Below are 18,398 nucleotides of genomic sequence, written 5' to 3'. Positions count from 1 at the left end.
TCCTTACACAGATTTTTTAATATAAATCTTTTAAAGGTCATAATGATTCTTAAATATGAATATCATTAAGACATCTTTTTACAGAGTAACTGTCATTAAAAGATTTTTGACAAAGGTTACAACAAACATTAATTTTTTTCTATAGTGTGGATATTAATGTGTTTTTTTAAATCACAAATTCGATTAAAAGACTTTTGACAAAATTTACATACATAACATTTCTCTTTGGTGTGTAAATTAATATGCATCCTTAAACTAGAACGATGATTAAAAACCTTTTGGCAGAAACTACAAACGTATTTTTTCTCTTTTGTATGAATATTTAAATGCGATTTTAAAGAAGAACTGTTATTAAAAGACTTCTGACAAATGTTACAAATATAATTTTTCTCCTTGGTGTGTAAATTAATATGAACCTTTAAATTAGAATAACAATTAAAAACCTTTTGGCAGAAATTACAAACATAATTTTTCTCTTTTGTATGAATATTTAAATGTGCTTAGAAATTAGAACTTTGATAAAATGACTTTTGACAAAAATTACAATTATAATTTTTCTCCTTAGTATGAGTAATTAAATGTAACTTTAATGCAGATTTTTGAAAGTAAGACTTCTGACAAATGTTACAAATATAATTTTTCTCTTTGGAGTGTAAATTAATATGCACCTTTAAATTAGAATTATAGGAAAAAATCTTTTGACAGAAGTTACAAACATAATTTTTCTCCTTAGTATGAATATTTAAATGTAATTTTAAATCACAACTTTGATTAAAAGACTTCGGACAAAAATTACAAACATAATGTTTCTCTTTTGAATGAATATTATTAAGATGTCTCTTTAAACCACTTTTGAAATTAAATGACTTTTGGCAAATGTTACAAACATAATTTTTCTTGGTACTTCCTTTGCTGATTCCTTTATCAATAGCAACCTGCAAGAATTAAAAATAACTACTAATTAAAAGATTATTATGAATTAATGTAAAATTATATCAATTACAACATTAAATTAATTATATCTTGTAAAAAGCCACTAAATATGTACAAAAAATTGGATACTTTTAAACATATATTCATAATCAATATGGTTTTGAATATTAATTAGTCATTATAAGAAACTCTACTTATCTTGTATTATGTTTATACACTTGGCTGAAACTATTACAGATGATTACTTTAGTATTAATACTAAATACTTTTAATACAAAACATTTTTTAGCGCATATTGTTTAAAAATTTATAAAAAATTAAATTTAAAAAATCGGTCACATAATGAGAGTAGTTCTTATTTTATGTCACATAATCGTGTACATGATTTCAATTTCTTTGAAAATATTGCTTTACCTTAATTGATTCATATACTTTTACATATACTTATAAAAATTTAGCTGCCATGCCCTTCAGGAATAAATAAAAGAAACCTCTTCGTTACTGCAGAAGAAAGAATCTTGTCATTGGAAGAAGTGTTTAATTTCCTAATGAATTCAGATATTGAAGATAATCAAATGGGTGGTACGATCCAAGTAGAAGAGGTTGTAAAACACTTGCTCCAGGATTATTTAGATGTAGGACACGGTGTTTATGTGGATAATTTTTATAGTAATGCACCTCTTGACCGATGAATTGTTGGAAAGAAAAACTTATGTAACGGGGACCCTGAAAGCAAACCATAAAAAAATCCAGTCCATATTAATAAAAGAATTTCAAGCGGAGAAATTGAGCAAGGTTATACCATGAAAGGTATTTGTGTATTTAAGTGGTTCGAAAATGCCAGATGAATAACGCATATTTACTGTATAAAATATATAGGCCTAACAAGAAAATGACATTGTTAAAATTTCAGGACGTATTATTGAAAAATTAATCTATAGTAACCAACAGAAAATAAGATCAGAACCAGCAGTTTTAGAGGCATTGGCAAGACCCAAATTCGTATTCCACGGAAAATGGAAAAGAATGAATCTGTTAGAAAACCACAGAGGAAATGCTGAGTGTGCACTCAAAAAAAAAAAGTTAGAAGAGAATCCCAATATTATTGTTCATTGTGTCCTTCGCAACCAGCTCTTTGTTTTGAAATCGTCTTAACTTGGATGGCCTGGAGATGGAGTTCCAACCAAGCTCACGACCAATTTTATTAAGAAAAAATGACCTGTGAAGGCATATCGTAACGTATACACCAGCCTGGTGTCCTCCAGCAGCCTGCTGGAGGACACAGTCCTCTCCGGCAGTGTAGCCACAGTGAATAGTCACAGTAATAGATAGCGAGATTGCCGAGAGCAGAATATTAAAAGCTCTAACAATGAGGCACTCACAGGTGATGTGGTTATTGAATGCTTCACGGATCCAGGCAAGTAATGTTTTGACAGCTGCTATAGAGACTAAACTAGTCGGTGAGAAAATAGGAGAGCAGGTTCCAGTAAAGATACATTCCATATAGCCTACATAAATTCTGGCGACGGTTCCAACCTCGCCCAGGCATTAGTTGGCATCCTCAGTAAAATAAGGATTAACGGCAGAAACATAGAACCCGTACAGACAAGAGATTTTAAGGCATGAAGTGTGCTACCTTCGTGCGTAAAATAAAATATTAGAATGTGACAGGAGGATGAGTGAGCAGAACTATTATGTGGCTGTACCAGGCAGCAAATCCCCCTCTGCTTGGCGAAGCGAGCAGCAAGATCATCCTAATCATTAAATATAGACACTCATATTGAAGACAAAAACTTCATATGCTGACCTTCTGAGAACCATCAGGATGGGTGTTACAGTCCCTGACAAGGCTGAAATACTTTTCATTCAGAAATCTGGTGACAAAATGAGATTAAAGATAAAAATAATGCTGGAGCACTTAAACAGGTGGTTACTACCGCCCTTAAAGAAGTATCAGTGTGCAAGAGAACCATAACTGCTGCACTCCGCATCCAGGATCTTGAATGTAACATAAGAATGGAAGACATAGATGAAAAACTCATGGAAACTGCTGGTCCACATCTTCCTGAAAATGTGCGCTGTACCATCAGAACTGGTTACAGTGACAATAAGGTTGCCACATGCTGGTTCCCTGCAACATTGTCTGCGTCAATCGTGCAGAAGGCTGCATATGAATTAGTATGGTCTTCTGTCACGTCGATATAATGGAGCAGCCCCTGAGGTGCTTCAGATGTTTTGTGGCAGGCCATACGGCAAGAAGTAGCTGCTGAAACAAAAGGACTGGAGCATGTTGTAACTGTGGTGGTGAGGGCCACAGGGCAGCAGACTCTATGGAGACTTCCAAATGTCTGTCCTGTGGCATCAAAGGACAATGTACAGGATCTACTGCATGCCCTAGAGGAACTGGAAGGGAGACTGCTAATGAGGACTGGCCAGATTAAAGTACGGAAATGAGGATAATTCAAATTAACTTGAATCATGCTGTATTGGGTCATGATCTACTGGCCAGATATGCCTTAGAGATGGGAGCAAATATCATACTCATCTCAGGGCCATATGTCACTCACCCACCACCAAAGTGGTATTGTCAGGAGACAGGCGTGCCGCCATCTGGACATGTGACTTCACCCATCCAGGATGTGCGCCTGCAGGAGAGCTTCATCAGGGCAAGTCGGGGGAATTTACCTCTACTTTTGTTATATATCACCGAATATCCCAACTGAGAGGTATGAGAGAAATTTGCCGCTATTGCAAGGGATCTTCCTGTAAATTGCCCTGCACTCCTTGCAGGTGATTTCAATGTGTGGTCCACAGATTGGGGCTCCACTAGGACTCACAGTCAAGGCAAGGTTATTAATGCAGACAGCTGTGGCGCTGGATCTTGTTTGTCTGAACAGACTCCATGATGGGACCAGGTGGAAATGCAGGGTTTGTCCCCGGCTACTGTGCGGACAAAAACGAGGTTACATTCCCTTGTTAGGTGACCTAACAAAGTCACCTAATTTATTGGGTATAGTTCATCTAGCTTATTATGTCACCTAACTTATTTGGTTGGCTTATTTGGATGTAGGTCTAAATTTCTACCTTGCGTAAAACATAAATTTGATTGGTGTGAGTGTAGCAATGATTTAACTTATAACTCGTTCATTTTCTGAGGCATTCACAGTCACAAACGGTGTTGTCAAATTTGGACTAAGCGTGGGGTCTGTGCTCCCGGCAAAATTTGACTTGTATTTTACTGATGCAAACGTCTGCCGAGGCATTTACATTAGTGGCATCCTGAACGAGACCTGGCTGATGACTGTGAGATGTAATCAGTTAGAGGGTCTAAAGACAACCTCCAGTAAGGCCCCTCAAGGCTCGGAACAGAGGAGGTGGTGTGGCAACTGGTAATGTTACAAGGTGGATGTCTTCCCCTATGGGGTTGGGATGCCCTTAAAGAGATATCGCGATTGCAGACAAGAGATTGGGATGGCAGACAGATATCGCGAATGTAAGGATCTAGTTACATGCATTCGCAAAGCTAAAAAGAGATCCTGGAAGAAGCTAATTACAGATGTAGAAATTGATCCTTAGGACAGGCCTTACAACATACTGGAAAGGATAGCCAGAAGGTTCGCAATATAAACAAGCTGTTTCCTCTCAGACAGGAGCTAGGGATTGATGATAGAAGTGATGTGGATATCATATGGATAGACACTAGGCTAAGATTTGGAATACAAGCCATAGAGTGGCTAAAAAATCTGACAGGACTGCGAGACTGACTACTCGCCTCCTCCCAAACAGTGGCAGACCGACCCTGCATCATAGAAGGTTACTTATGGGAGTGACGTACACCACACTGCTTTATGGGACTGAGCTATGGGCTGGAGTAATTAGAGGGCTAAATCTGGAAAATTGGTGTTCCCTGTATGAAAAATCTAACATCCTTACCTCTTCATTTTCAACTTTTACATTTTCTGATTCAACTAAGTTTGTATCTTCAATTGCTAAAGGATCTTTTGGAATATCACTATTAATATCAAGCGGTTCCTCCTTCAGTCTCATTAAATCTTTCTGCTGTAACACAAAACAAAAAATGAATGCTACAAAGTAAGTATATTTATGATATTTTGTTATGAATAATTATTATAATTAAAATAAAATACATATTTTAATTAAAATTAAAAAAAAAAATTAATTATTATAATTATGATTAATAATTCATCATTTTTATTATGAAGAGAAAACTATCTCTAATTCACTTACCAGATACATTAACAGTGCAGCCATAGTTGAATTATTATTATTATTAAGTGACTTTAATGTGCCAGGTTTCATCCAAATTTAGCTCTTCACCTTACAGATTCTTCAACAAAATCTAATCATTTACAATCAAATAAACTGATAAACTGCTGTGGTAATTCACTTCATTTAGTTTTTCCAATTTTACAGACAGCATTCATATTTCATATGATAATATTTTAGAGATAATCTAACCTAAAATTTTGAATTCTACTTATAAGTGATAAATATATATCAGATTATAAAAATATTAATTTTGTAAGATTCAACATTTACTAAATGAGAGTTTAATTCTAAACAATATTTATTTATTATTATTTTATTTTTTATATATCAACATATAAGTCTGAAGCTTGTGTGTGGAACATGGAAATTGATTTTGTAGTGTATGAAAAAATACCATGCTGACTGGGATTTATATTGATCATGATATAGAAATTTTTGCTGAGGAATTGCAACCATATATTAATACATATGTACCAAAAGTACTTATAAAAAAAAAATTAATTTTCTCTAGTGAAAATACTAATAAATAATAGTAAACATAAAAGAATAAGTGACTTTCTAGTGAACTTATTACCAGAATTATTAATAAGCTTCAAAAACAATGTAGATCTACTTATTATGAATTATTTAAGAACAAATTGTACGTAATACTCTTAGTCGTAAAGATTTATTATTAAGTTATATTGTTAAACTTGAGGAATCTTTATATACTGATCCCAAAGATTTTTTAAAATTTGCTAATAAAAATGACAACAGTATATCTTATCCATCTCTTATTAGTTTTGAAAATAAGTATGCTGATAAAGGTGCTGTAGAAGTTTTTGCTAAAAAATTTGGAAGTATCTACACTGATTTTTCCTAGACTGAAATTAGATTTAACAATAATGATCGCTTCACTTTTAACTAAGCTCTTCAATCGTTATTTAAATACTGGTGTTTTTCCTAGTTGTGACATTCAGATATCAATAATGATTGTCCTATCAGCAAATGCAATTTTTTCGCTAAACTCTTGGATAAGTTAGTTTGTTAGAAAAAATTAGACCTTGAATACAGTAACTTATAGTTCTGAACAACATGGTTTTTTTGGAAAGTAAATTAGACAAATGAACTTAAGTGCATATTTGGAAGATATTGTTGATGTGCTAAATGACAGTTATTATCTTGATGCAATTTATAAAGATTTTCGTTGTGCGTTTGATGTAGTTAACATAAAATTACTTATTAGAAAACGTGCTGCGTGTGGATTTAATAAATTCTCTTGGATACATTAATTTCACTCAAACAGAATTCTCTGTATTAAAAACGATAATTTTATCTCTAAGCCTATTTATGTTGAATCTGGAGTAAGACACGGCATGCATTTTGGTTCACCAATTTTCCTACTACTTATAAATGACAGTTTAATAAGTTATTTGCATTTTTTTTTATTGTCCAATGATATGAAATAGTTTATGTCCATGACAATTGTAGCTGATATTCAGTTACTTCAAAGAGTTGAGCTCTGTGCTTAGAGATAAAAGCAGGAGCTACTATTGGGAATAATAATGATGATATTAGACGTGCCTGACTAGCATGGATTTGCCGAGCTGAACTATGCATTGAACAGAATGACAGCCACACTGAGGTACTGCTTTGAAGAAATATTTGCAAATTTATCAAGTAAGAAGAGTTTTGATGTTTAATAATTTTTAGAAAAAACCAAAAGGTATGTGGTTGGTATTTTTTGAAATATATTTTTTATTCTTTTTTCTGTTATTGATATGTTTTCTTCTTTTTTTTCATTTACATTATTTGCCCAAACACTGCTGAAAATTGTTCAGTTTAAAATCACATCACTTTTCCAATCCGGATTGTGCATTCTGTTTCTAATTAAAGTTGAACTTTTCAGATTTGTGTTTAAATTTAAGACATATTTACAAAAATTTTCTCAGAAGTAAATTCTCTGCTAAGTTAACAAGAAATTTTTCTTTGTTTCTTGGTAAAGTTATTTTATTCCAAATTTAAAAAAAAAGTATATTTTCTAATAAAAATGTTTCTTTTTTACCACACTCTTATTAAAAACTAAGTGAAAGAGAGGTCGGGGAATACTTTAATTCAATTTCTTAGATCAAACACCATAAGGAAGCACCAAAAACGATTATACACTGAAGTTTTTGTATAGTTTAATTTCACAAAGGGAGTAGAAAGCAGAGCTAAATGTTTTGCGAGGCAAATCTCACAAGTAAACAGTTTTCTGACCTATGTTTTTATGAACATTTTTTCATACGTTTGGCAATAAAATCATCTCCCGAGAGACTGCCATGCAATTTGTATATTGAATGATAATTTATTTTTAAATGATTCTAGTGATAATGCTGATTTTGGCAACTATTTTGATGAAAATCCTGAATACAGATCAAAATTTGACAAACCAGCTGTAAATGACACAACAAAAAATCAAAAGGTTTATAGAGAGTGGGCCAAGCAAAGGTTATGATGGAACTATGAATTTGTCTGATTCTGTTAGTAATTCCGCTGATATAAGTAATAGCAACAATACTCCGATTTCTTGAATTCCTGATGAAACGGAGTATTTTGAAGTATGCACTATTGGTGCCTCCAACAGTCCAATGTTTTCAACAATGCACAACACAATGGTAACAGGGAAAGAAACAATAAATCTAATCTTCACTGCAGTTAATAATTTAGATATAAGGTAATAATATTTTATGGGGACCCTCTGGTGAAAACCAGTTATTTTTCCCAATGCCTTTCCACAGTTAGTTAATGATTAAATAACAGCAAAGGTACAGACACCAACCTCCAAGAAGCGTACAATGTTCGACAACTCATCGACTTGCTTCTCCCAAACATTCAATATGCAATGAATCTCCAGCAAAAAATATGAATCAATTAAAAATAATTGCTTTCACAGTAGGGCTTGTTTTTTGTTACTGCAAACAAATGACATCAGTACAGGGTGAAACTTTTCAAATTATGCCTTATCTATTATGGCCACACATGGAATCTCATGATAAATGCTGGAAAAGAAGCAGTTTCAGGCAAAGGGGTTGCAGAAAATTATGTGTCTGAGCTTGCTGGACCATTACTTGATGCTGGATGAACATTTTATTGTGACAATTTGTACACAATTGTTCCCAGCTACTTGATTGTTATACACATGTTGGTACCTTAAGGGTTAATGAAAATGGAAAACCAAAACAAATAACAGAGACCAAACTGAAAAAAGTGAGGTAGTTAGCCGAATGTTCAAGAATAAAAAAAATATATTCTTGAAATGGAAAGATAACAGGGATACAACATCCCTGTTATGATTTCAACAATACAGAGATGAAACAGTAACAAAACAGAAGAGAGGATTCATTTTCTACACACGTCTGACCATGATCTGAAAATTAAAGTCAGTCAAGTTGGATCTACAAGACTGCATCAGTACCAAGGCTGATCAGTGAAGAGGCAAAGATAAAGAAAGCTCAGCAAATCTGTCAAGAGGTGATAACAAAGTGTTCAGTGTGTGATGCCTTCTTTTGTGTTGATTGCTTCAGCAGAGCACACTCAAGTTTTGTGAAATGAGATGACTAATTTTGTTATCTCATAAACCTTTGATAGAAACTTCATTGATCATGATTTTGTGTAAAAATGTTCTTTATTGAAAGGTTTAACAAAATTAAGTGATAGAAATGAAATTAGAATTAATTTCATGTATTGCTTTCTGTAAACAGGATTTTGGAACATAGTACGATGTTAACTAATAATATAACTAATAAAAAATTTCCTTAAGAGCTATAAATAACTATTTTTTAAATAACACCCTTACCACTTCACTTTCATTTTTTAAACCTTCTGATTTAACTAAGTTGGTCTCTTCAATTGCTAGAGGGTCTTTTGGAATATCACCATTAAAAATATCAAACGGTTCCTCTTTCAGTCGTAATAATTCTACTTGCTGTAACACAAAACAAAAAATGAATGCTACAAAGTAAATATGTTTATAATTTTTATTATAAAGATAAATTGTATCTTTAATTCACTTACCACATGCATTAACAGTGCGGCCATGGTTAAATTATTATTATTACTAGGTGACTGTGCCAGGTTTTGTATAAAAAAACCTAGAAAATTGTTTTTTCCTAAACGTTATCCTAATTTAATGTTAAAAATGCAGCTACTCCCCTTACAGATTTTTCCATAGATTGAAATCTTTTACAATCAAATAATTTGTTAAAGTCTAGCAATAATTCTCTTGATTTGGTTTTTTTAAATCTTACTGACATTTGTGTTAATATTGCTTATAAAGAAATTTTTTATCACGATAAATATCATTTACCTTCGGAAATAAGTTAAGCTAAGATTTGTAATTCTACCCTTTTATCTGATAAATACATACCAGATTCTAAAAATACAAATTTTGTAAGCTTCAACATTTACCAAATGAAAGTTTGATTCTAAATAATAGTTATTTACTATTATTAATTTTTATTTATTTTTATAACACGACATAACAAATCTTTTTGTTTATCAGACTAACAAATCTTTGTTAGTCAGAGATTATTTCTAGACGAACAATAACAAATAACACACATACGGTGAGCAACTTACAAACCAAACTGAGCAAGTTTGAATTTGTTATTTGAGTGTTACCTTAAACACTGCTTCGATTAGCACCATTACTGGTTGTGTATATTACTACATGAATCTACTATTGTCAGTTTTAAACTGTTCATCCTTCAATTCAGCAAGTTTTGTTCCGTGAGTTGTGTTTTTCTAAAATGCCTTAGTGGATCAAGAAATGAGTTACTATAGTGAAAAATAATCTGTGTTCTGAATCCTTTCAGTTTTATTTTTTCATGGGTGCACAAGGAAGTGTCGTTTTCATCAGCCAGAAAGGATAATCATATAGTATGTAAATAAATATCAAAAATTAAAAACTAAGAACCCAAAAAATGAAATAAAACCAGCAGTAGATCTCTACTGTTCCTCATATTGATTCATATGCGTTAGAGAACACTACATCAAAAATTGGATGATTTTGTTGCACTTTAATATGAGCTAAGTACAGATCATTTGGTTTTGTCTATTCTAATGGCATTTCGCCACTTTCAACAGGGCTTGAATGAAATGCACCTGTAGTAAGATGGATGAATGAATGATAAACTACATCTAGCTAGCATTCTAAGAATGGTGGACTAACTGAATGAATAAGCTACACAGTTGTACTCCATGTAAGAATGGACTAGAACTCAGTAAAAGTGCAACATGCATACTCAATCAGCTCCTCATCGATTATTAGATAAAACTCTGTCTGCATGTCTATCGTTTTTAAAATTTTACTTTCAGCTCCTTTAAAAATGTTACAGACATTAGTCATTGATCAAACAACATTATTAAAAATCTAACCACTGTGTATAGTTCAACTGGTTCACCACGCAAAAACAATTGAGGGTCAGTATCTTCCCTCAAAATGAAAAGTAGATGTTATTTCATATTCCCTGGAGAAAATGCAAATTCAGTCATTTTACACCACAATTCTAAATGGGTTATTTTATTTTGGAGCAGTCTCTCGCTAGTTCTAGATGCTACGTAAATTGAAGAATCATCAACAAATAAAGAGTTAGTTAGTTTTAATATTTATAGCTATGGCAAATAAAGTAACACTTAGGACAATTCCCTGAAGCATTCAGTTTTCTAGTGTGAAATTTTCAGATATCGTCTTTCCAACTCAAACTCAAAAGGGCCAACTACTCAAAACGGCTGAGACAGGATGAAACCCCTGATAAATGCAAGATTTTCTAGAATACTGCATTCACACAGTGTATTTAGAATTCCTCTCCTCCAAGCCGTGACATACTTCTTTTGGACATCAAAAAATACAGCAACCAGGCATTGGCAAAGTAGAAAGGTGTTTTGAATAGCAGATTCCAAGGCAACTATATGATCGATATCATATAGCATTTCCAGTGGAAATATCATGGGAAATATTCAAGGCACACCTCCCGTAATGAGAAGAAAAAGCAACTTTTAATTCATTATGCAATTCTTCGCTAATAAAAGGCACACTTTTTACCTGCAACTTATAATTCATAAACTCAGGACAGTATGACGATAAGTGAAACTGACCTAAAAGAGTAACTAAGCACGTTCACCACACCAATTGGTAAGGTAACGAGGATGCCGTTGCTTTTCAGTCCAATTGACGGTGGTGACTGTCCTGACCTGCACATGGCCTGTACTTTTCTCCAAACAACAGATGATGCAATTGTCTGAGAAATGGTACTGACATAATTTAGCCATGATTTCTGTTTAGCACACTGAAACACTCGATTGCACACAGCTTTCACATTGCAGTAGGCGCAAAGCATTCTATCATAGGCCGATTGAAAGGACACAAAGCACTGCAACGATCCCTTAATGCACTTCTGCATTCTTCATTCTATCAATTTCTGTTTTTCAGAACAGCAGGTGACTTGATTTTCCAGATGTTAGAGGGATATATTCACTTGCACTATCAAGTATCAGGGGTGAAAAATTGGAAATTTGGTAGATCACATCACCACTTTTGTTGTATTGGATAATTGAAGCTTTGTAGCTGATCCAGTCTGCTTTCCCAACCATCCTTCTGCGTAGCTAACTGAGACAAACCCTTACTATCGATTGAGATAACAAGTCTATGATCGCTTACAAAATGTTTTTGGAAACACGCCAGTTAAGACAAGGAAGTAGGGATGCTGAACACGACAGATCGATGCACGAAAATGTACCTGATGAAGATGATACAAACATGTAAGATTCATCGTTCAATAAGCAGAAATCTAAGTTCTGCCTCAGTTGATCAATCACACTGCCTTGGGAAGAACATGATGAGCCCCATGAATGGTTAAAGATAAATTGTATCTTTAATTCACTTACCACACACATTAACAGTGCAGTCATAGTTCAATTATTATTATTATTAAGTGACTTTAATGTGCGAGGTTTTGTATGGGAAAACCTACAAAAAGTTTCTTTTACTAAATGTTATCCAAATTTAGCTTCTTACCTTAAAGATTCTTCTACAAATTGTAATCTTTTACAATCAAATAAATTGTTAAATTGTTGTGGTAATTCACGTGTTTGGTTTTTTCTAATCTTACTGACGTAGCATTCATATTTCTTATGATGGAATTTTTTATCGTGATAAATAAAATATAATTTACCGTTAGAGATAATCTTACCTAAGATTTTGGATTCTAATCTTATATCTGATAAATACATACCAGATTACAAAAATATTAATTTTGTAAGATTAAACATTTACTAAAGTTTGATCCCTAAATAATATTTATTTATTATTATTCATTTTTTATACAACACCCCATAAGCTTGAAGCTTGTGCATAGAACATGGGAATCAAATTTTGTAGTGTATGAAAAAATGCCATGCTGACCAGGATTTAATATTGATCATGATATAGAAATTTTTGCAGAGGAAATGCAACTGAGTCAATCCTTTTGAAATGTCCTAGAAAAACATAAACTGATTGCTTGAAAAATTCAAAAAAGAATGAAACTTACCCACTTGTTTCACTATTTTTTTATTTATGTTTTATTTAAGCACAGTACCTGTGGCAACCATTTTTGTTTCGGTGTGCACACACATTTCTGTAATTGTAAAGGTTTACGGAAAAAATCGTATCTAAAAAACTACTGGTCCTAGAAAGGTGAAACAAAAAGCGATTTATTCATATTTTCTCAAAGTAAAGGACTGGTTTAGTGACTTATTTACCTATCTCTTTTCTTTCTATGAGAAAATTACAAATAACATTGAACATGAAAAACTGTGTGAAATTTCACTTTAGGTAATTTTTTTCAAGTGGCAGGGATGGCATATACAGTTTGAATAATTTTTTTTATGTAGGTATATGTTAGTAGTTTTGCCATAAATAATATTAATGGTGATATACTTACCCCTAAAATTTTATCTATTTCTGAAAACTAATTATTTTTTTTAATTAAAATTTTGGCTTCAAATAACTCTGATGGGGCTGGTGATAAAAATCTCAATTTTGCACAATTGTTGGACTGTTTTTGTAGATGTTTATGGCAAATAGAAAGTTTCTTGTGTTGAAGTTGATGTTTTCAATATTTTTAAAATAGTTTTTTTTAAATTATTAATGATACATCTAATTTAATAACTTAACCAATACCAGTATCCAAATACAATTTTGATACAAAAATTTTAGCAAAACTTATCAAAACTGAAATTTCAATAAGTAGCCTAAATGATTTTTCAAGAATTCATTTTTATTTTTGTATTGGTTCATTTTTGTAAACACTATGGAATAAAAAATAAATTGTAGCAAAAATTAAATTGTACTTCAATGAAATAGCGTTTTTGTAGCAATGAAAGTTTTATTTATTGTGGTACCGTATTTATTTTAAATTTGAATGCTGATGGCCTTTGATCCACACTGAATGTTTTCAGTTTTGATGGAGTTGATACACCCAAAATGCTACAAGCAGCATCAAATTGTTCAAAATTGTGATGTGGAGCAATGTATTGCTCTTGGTTTTTGAATTCATATAGTTTTTTGTTCTGCCGAGAAAAAATAATTTTGAAATAGTTTACAGAAAGATAATTTCCAGGAACTAAAATTACATTTGGAAAAATGTGTTCTTTAAGAGCTTGCTCTAATGTTATTTGTCTTAAGTTATTCTTAACTGTTTTTTTATGAGTTCTCAAAGGGTCACAACAGAGCTGTCCATACAGGTGACTGAATTTTGAAATTTTAACTCTTTTTGAAGACATTTACAAACATTAGTGACAACATCTGAATTAACAAATAAAAAATAAGTTGTTTTCACATTAAATTTACAAATTTTAGTGAGTTCTTTTGGTTCCATACACTGTTTTACGACACTCTTCATTCACATAAATTCCTACAGAACATTGTTTTATGCGAAATTACTAGAAAATAATGTAAAAATTTAACTGATTTAAAATTTGCAAATATAATATTATTAAGTAAAACTTATTTTAAAAAACTCCTGAACACAAGATGAAATTTGTGACACTCTATAAAGATGTGAGCAGGTCCTTGACTAATATCAGACTGACCAGTCTGTAACTGCAAAGCTAAATGATCCAACAAGCATAAATGAGCATGTTGCAACAATATTAATTTTCCTGACAACTGGAAATAACTTCAAGCGCCTGTTATAACATGAACACTGCAGTTGAATGGCTCGAACAAGTCTAGTTCAACTATAGTAATTAGTATAAAAATATTGAAGTGCCAAGAAGACAAGAAACTCCCGTGGAGCACCTCTTTTTTGACTCAAAACAGTATTGCTTTTAACAGGTTTTTCATGATTTTTGAGAAGTTATAACTTCTTTATTAGTACAATACACAAGAAACTTTTCTAATTTGCCATAAACATCTACAAGAACACTAAGTTGTACAAATTTGAGATTTTTATCATCAGCCTCATCAGAGTTATTTGAAGCCAAAATCTGTAAATAAAAATTAGTTTTCAAAAATTCATAAAAATTTAGGGGTAAGTATATCATCATTAATATGATTTACGGTAAAACTACTAACATATACTTATACATAAAAAAATAATTCAAAAAACTGTGTAAGCCATCCCTGCCTCTTGAAAACAATTACCAAAAGTGAAATTTCACAGTTTTTCATGTTCAGCTTTATTTGAGGGTAATTTTCTCATAGAAAGAAGAGAGATAGGTAAAAAAATCACTAGAGCAACCTTTTACCTTGAGAAAATATGAATAAATTGCTTTTTGTTTTAACCTTCCAGGATCAATAGGTTTTTAGTTACAATGTTTGCCATACACCCTTGCAATCACAAGAATAGGTGGGCGCACCGTAACAAAAATGGCCGCCATAGATAAACTGCTTAAATAAAAAATTGAGAGAAATTAGTTTTAAGGTCCTGAGATACGTAGAAAACAAGTGGGTAAGTTTCATTCTTATTTGAATTGGTCAAGCAACCACCTTTGGGTCACTTTAAATGGATTGACCTGATTATATATTAATATTGTTGATACATATACAACAAAAGTAGTTATAAAAAAAATTAATTTTCTGAAGCATTTCTGTAGTGAACTTATTATCGCAAATATTAATAAGGAAAAGTTGTATAGGCTTCAAATACAACACATATCTACTTATTATTAAGAATTATTTAAAAACAAATTGAATGTAATACTCTGAGTCATAGAGATTTATTATTAAATTACATTGTTAAAGTTGAGAAATTTTTATATACTGTTCCCAAATATTTTTTTAAATTTGCTAATAAAATAGACAACAATACATCTCATCCATTTCATATTTGTTTTTAAAATGAATATGCTGAGGGCGATGGTATTGTAGAACGTTTTGCTAAAAATGTGAGACTGTCTATATTAACAATGATTTTTCCTAGACTGATATTACATTTAACTAATATGATTAATTAATTCAGTTAAATTACTTTAACTAAGAATGGTGCTGATGAGACCATTTGTCAATTTAATGATAATTCTTTGATGGACCCAGAAAATATTCATCCTCTTTTAGTTAAGAAATGCTCTGCCTTTTTTGTACAGTTCTTAACTAAACTCTTCAATAGTTATTTGAATTCTGGTGTTTTTACTAGTCGTAACATTCAGATATCAATAATTATTGTCCTATCAGCAAATGCAATGTTTCTGCCGAACTCTTAGATAATTTAGTTTGTATGAAAATTAGAACATGCATACGGTAATTTATACTTCTGAACAACTTGGTTTTTTGAAAGTAAATTACACAAATTAACTTATGTGCACATATGGAAGATATCTTGAAGCAATTTTTAAATATTTTCATGGTGCATTTGATATAGTCAATATAAAATTACTTATTAGAATGCTTGTTTTATGTGGATTTAATAATAAATTGTTGTCTTGAGTATATTTATTTTACAAACTGAATTCCCTGTGTTAAAATTGGTAATTTTACCTCTAAGCCTTTTACGTTACATGTGGAGTGTGACAAGGCATGCATCTGGGATCTCCAATTTTCACAATATTTATAAATGACATTAGTTTAATAATATACTATTCCCATTTTTTTTTTTTTTATTTGCAAATGATATGAAATTGTTTAAGCCTATTACAAATATAGTTGATATTCAATTACTTCAAATTGACTTGAGCTCTATGCAAAAATGATGCGACAAATGTTATTTCTTGTAACTTAAAAAGAATGTTTTCATATTCAATTTGGAAAGTCTGCTAATGTTGACATAATTATTTACTGAATAATATTACAACACAAAAGATAGCTACTGTTAAAGACGTGCCCCTCCCACCACAAACGCCCGAGTACAACCCACTTCAAAAACATCCAGTTCCCATGAATGACCCTGTATTTTGATATCAAGTTATCCTAAGTAAATACATTGGTTATACTTATCTAAATCATTCAAAATTTTAAATGTTATTCTTTACAAATTTTAGAAATATTAACTCTTCAGAACTTTACGGTTATGCTTTTTTATATCCAGTACTAAATTATTGCTCTGTTTTCTGGTGACCTTTTACTGATTTGCAATTAAATTTATCAGACATACCTCATACAATCTTTCTTAAATGCGCTGCCTATAAAATCAGTGATTCTATACACTTTGCTCATCATAACTTAATTCATATTTCAAATTTGTTAAAAGTAGCAAGTATTAAATCACATCTGATGAGGATAGATTTAATATTTGCCAATAAATCAAGACCTATTCTATCTTATGAATGTTAATTTTGTTAACTATTAATCTTTTGTTATTGTTTTTTTTTTTTATATGATTTTGTATTAATGGATTTCATGCTTGTTTATTTGAATAAATAACGAGGTAAATTGCTGTTAATCATCCAGCCATTTCTTTGGATAAAAATGGAAAGTTAGGTCTTAACAACAAAGACAATTGCAAAATTGTAGTAAGTACTTTGAAAGATTAGCCAGAAATTAAACAAGGTGAGTGCTTGAGTGCAACAAAATTAGAGAAAGAATCATGAAAACAGCCAAGAAAAAGTGAAGAACTTCTTCCAAGAAGAGATATGAAAAACTGAAAAAACTTCACAAGACTGAAAAATGCATTAATACATCCACTACACAAATAAAAAGATAAAACAGAATAAATAACATCAAAAGGATTTCCCTCTTACATCTGATAAACATCCAAGCACTTCCAAATAGATGAAATTAATTGTAAACGCTAACTGGGAGAATACCAAGAAGGATTCAGAAACAGAAGTGCAGAAGAAATCTTGAACCTTAAAAAAATAAGGGAAAAATGACAAGGTATAAAAACTAAGTAATTGTCTTCATAGATTTCAAAAAGAGTTACAACTCAATTTACAGAATTTCTTCTTCATTTAACAACCTTATTATTTGGTATAAATCCTGAAACAATTTTACATTATTAAACAGACTCTGACAAATATAAAATTAGAGGTGTTAGAAGAATTAGAAATTAAAACATTAGTAAGACAAGGGAATGAATTAGCTTAAAAATATTTTATCTGTGTCCTAGCGAAAGCAATAAGAGAATGGGAAGAAGATGAAACAAATTTGAACACACCACTAAATAAAACTGGGGAGGACCCGTTTGCATCAGATGCATCTTTAGTTTGAAATCAGATGAAATAAGTCAAATAAAAAAAAAGGCAAGTAAAAACTTGAGAAAAATGCTACAACTACTAAAAATACAAGAAACGAATGCAAATTAAGAAGTAATAAAGATATTTACAAACACAATGAAACTGAAAATGTCAGATTACATCAAAAAATGAAGAGCCAAATCTTTTTTTCAAGCTCAGAAAAAAGATCTTCAACTATATTTACAGCAAAAACAATGCAAATCAATAAATTTCAGTGTTTCTAAATGAAATGAAGATATCTGAAGGAGATCGTGCAATATAGAACAATGTTCAGAAAATCACTACAAAAAGATTTCATAGATTTCGAAGAGAAGGAGAAACAAAAAACAACAACATTTGGTCAAAAGAGAGAAGGCAAAAACAAAGCAAAAGAATGAAAAATTGACGGAAAATCAGTAAAGAAAACACAGAAATATGAGGATTGAATGCAAAATATTGCTTCATAATCCTCAGACAGTCAAATAAACAAAAAATTAAAAACTTACATGATCAAATGATGTCTT

The 18,398-nt window shown here is 31.5% G+C and overlaps 1 long non-coding RNA gene across 1 annotated transcript in view; it reads right to left on the bottom strand.

The window, feature by feature from the left end:
- Positions 1-856: 856 nt before the first annotated feature.
- Positions 857-18,398, bottom strand: part of LOC142321001 (uncharacterized) — a 34,000-nt gene continuing 16,458 nt past the window's right edge. Inside the window, exon 3 of the long non-coding RNA XR_012755544.1 lies at positions 857-935. This is a non-coding gene — a long non-coding RNA (uncharacterized LOC142321001). The remainder of the gene's footprint in view (positions 936-18,398) is intronic.

Source organism: Lycorma delicatula, chromosome 3, assembly GCF_047948215.1.
Source record: "Lycorma delicatula isolate Av1 chromosome 3, ASM4794821v1, whole genome shotgun sequence".
Taxonomy (NCBI): domain Eukaryota; kingdom Metazoa; phylum Arthropoda; class Insecta; order Hemiptera; family Fulgoridae; genus Lycorma; species Lycorma delicatula.
The sequence above is the reverse complement of the archived record's forward strand: the minus strand, read 5'-3'. Positions and strand labels throughout refer to the sequence as shown.